The sequence below is a fragment of the Rana temporaria genome, chromosome 5, assembly GCF_905171775.1.
Source record: "Rana temporaria chromosome 5, aRanTem1.1, whole genome shotgun sequence".
In the NCBI taxonomy this organism is placed as follows: domain Eukaryota; kingdom Metazoa; phylum Chordata; class Amphibia; order Anura; family Ranidae; genus Rana; species Rana temporaria.
In genome coordinates this window covers 270,356,787-270,360,041 of record NC_053493.1, presented here as the reverse complement: position 1 = coordinate 270,360,041, position 3,255 = coordinate 270,356,787, and positions in this window count along the sequence as shown.

Here is a 3,255-nt window from a genome sequence, read left to right as displayed (position 1 = left end):
AGCGCCCTGCTCCTGCTCCTGCTTTAAATTTAATGGGGGTCTGAGCTGTTATTTGGCTCTGATCAGGGTGATCAAGGGCAATTTAGCCTCTGTTCCAGCCATGGCTGTGCTGTGAGTATCTACCATTGCTCGCCTGGGGGTGTCATTACCACCCCAGGCCAAGGGTGGCAGCAGCAAGGTAAATGTGTATTGAGTGTCCCCCTCGGCAGCGAATCAGTGGGAGTGGTCGCCTCGCTGTGCATGCTGATGAGGGGTACTTGAGGGGCAGACGCCATTGGTGCGGGGTCTGTCTGTCATCCCGCCGCGCCTCGTGGCCCGCCTGGCCTGAGGTGCGTGTTCTGAATCCCAGTTCCGGGACCAATAATAGTCCCAGTCTCTCATCTATTTGGTGACATTTTCAACCATTTTTTCATAGAAAAATCCTTCAGTTGCAAAATGATTGTAAGTTAGCTTGCATAAAAAGCATAACTAAAGGCAAAATGTTTTCTATCTTTTCAAAAAGAGTGTAGAGGGATTAGAACACCTGTTAGCTTTTATTGCAGTATGTTCCCCTGTTTAGGAGACTCTAGGTCTTGATTTGTCCTGTTTACCATTATCATTGAAAGTGAAGTAAAATAAAATCCCATATTTTGGGTTGTCCCCAGAAAAGTAATAGAGGGACAATCTTGCAATGGGGACACTAGTTCTGGTGAGCTGGAGGTACCCAAGGAATTCCCATAATTTGCAGGGCTTCCCTCTTACTTCCTGTTTGGCTGTGGGACAGGAAGTGAAGAGGGAACCCTTACTTGCTTTATCCAAAATAAAAAAATAAATAGCCTATAGTTCTTTAAGCCATTCTGTGTGTGTTTGGTCATTAGCTGGCTAAAGGACCAATGATCTGCAACTTAGACAGAGCTTTCTGACACTGAGCAGTCTGTTTCATGCAAGAATTCCTTGATAATCTTGAGATTTCATTGTTCCCTGCACAGATTCAAGGCACACCATGCAGATACAGTAAAGTAGTCCCAAAACATACCTGAGCTTCTTCCATGTTTCACATCAGGTATGTGTTCTTTTTCTTGAAAGGTTTGATTTCTTTATCTGTGAACATAGAGCTGATGTGACTTGCCAAAAATATATTTTTTCTCCATCTATCCAAAGAACAGACAGCCTTCCAGAAGCACTGTTACTTGTCTATATGCATTTTAGCAAATTAATTTTCAATGGGCTGAAATCGCACTGCACCAAAAGTACTGCATGCATGCTCGCAATACTTTTTTACCATGAGATCCGGTGCAGGCAAACACACTGTGTTTGGGGTGTCATTAGCTTATTATTGACATCTTCTGCTGATCACAATTGGACTGCGTTTTGAATGCGGTGTGAATCACAAAGCAGGTTTCAGTGTGGGCATGGTGTGAACCATAAAAAGCCTGACTGACTGATTACAAGATTGAAAACATGCGTGAAACTAATTACAGAAAACAGTGACCTCTACAAATAAGCCCTTGTTGCGTAAAACGTGTTAGTGAGTCTGTCTGATGGGTAGAAGATTGAGCTAAAGCCAGTTCACAGAACCTTACTGCTGTAGTTCACATTAACCACTTGCTGACTGCCTCACATAGGAATACGTAGACAGAGCAGCTCTCCAGTACTGGATCGTGGAACTAGAGAAGAAAGAGGATCACCGCTCCAGGTGGGTCACTATATGGAATTAGACTGACTCAGGATACCGTGGGTGCTGGCAATGCACTGACCATGCATAGGATACGAAGAAAGGAAATGGATAGCCGCACTCCGATGACCAAAAAGGTTGTCTTTTATTCAAAAGAACAGCAAGTACATCACTTCACAAGGTTACAGCAAAGGAACAGGGGAGCAGCCGACGCGTTTCGCACTGGACTAGTGCTTAATCATGGCTTGTGGAATCATGGAACTAGTACATGGTCCAGCACTTCCAGGTATGGGGCGTGCGTGCGGCCGCTGCGCCAGGTGTGCTGTGATCAGCAACAGCAAAAACCGATCAACGCGTCCCGGCCAATGATTGACTGCTGGCACCCACTGATCAGAGAAGGGGATCACAGGACAGAGCTCTGTGAATATAAATTTAACAGATCTCTGTCCTGTCAGCAGGCATGAGCCAGTTTTTGTTTCCCTGTAAAAATGAATATAGAATCTGGCACATCCCTTAGTAAAAACAGTACCCAGTGAATGCGCCAAGCACTGTAAGGCACACATATAACCCCTTGATTGCCCTAGATGTTAACCCCTTTCCAGCCAGTGTCATTAGTACAGTGACAGTGCATATTTTTAGCACTGATCACTATTGCCCCGTTTCCACTGAGCGGATCGGTTCGGTTCGGTACGGTACGCTATTTTGGGTGTTTCCATTATGAAAGTGTGCCATAAAACTGAACCGTACCGGACCATTCTGGGTCCTGCTTCAGATGTGGGGCCATAGAAAATGGAACGGTTCGGTTAGGGCGGAAAATACATTTCACTGATTGGTGGACACGCTAGGCATTTTTTCTAAACCCTGTATGGCCCCTGACGGTCTGACTTGCCGTGGAAACGCTCACCAGAATAGACCGAATCATTCTAACCATTCCAAACTCTACCGACCCGAACCGTTCCGCTCAGTGGAAACGAGGCATATGTTAGTGTCACTGGTTTCCAAAAGTATCACATGTGTCAGATTGCCCGCCATACTATCACAGTCTCTATAAGTCCCTGATCACTACCTTTACTAGTATGAAAAAAAAATGTCATTAGATATACACACCTTAATTTGTAGAAGCTATAATACAGTACTTAGAAGTCTGTCTGTTTAGATGTTGAATTTAAAAAGCAGTGGCAAGCCTGCTGATCTCACAAAAGATCGCTGCTTTTAAAAAATCAACATCTAAACAGTCAGACAGTACTGTATTTCACTATATAAACTCAGTTTACTGTTAAAAATAAGTGTAAAATACAAAACTCCGGTGGGTATAACAAGATGTACGCTTGCCGCCTTCTATCTGTATCCTTACTGTGGACAAGTGCAGGGTGTAGAAAGATGGCGGTGACGGAACCTCACTTCAGTTACAAATTCGACTAATCTGACGAAACACCTGCAATCTTTTTTGATGGCTTGCCAGACACAGAAGCATCCTTAACCTTCTTTCTTTGAAGGCCTTAGAGCTTGTTCACATGTGAGGTTTGGAGTGGAGCAGTACCCAGACCATTGAGCCACTACTTACGGCTGTACACATGACACGGCCATGATGCCGTGCTTCG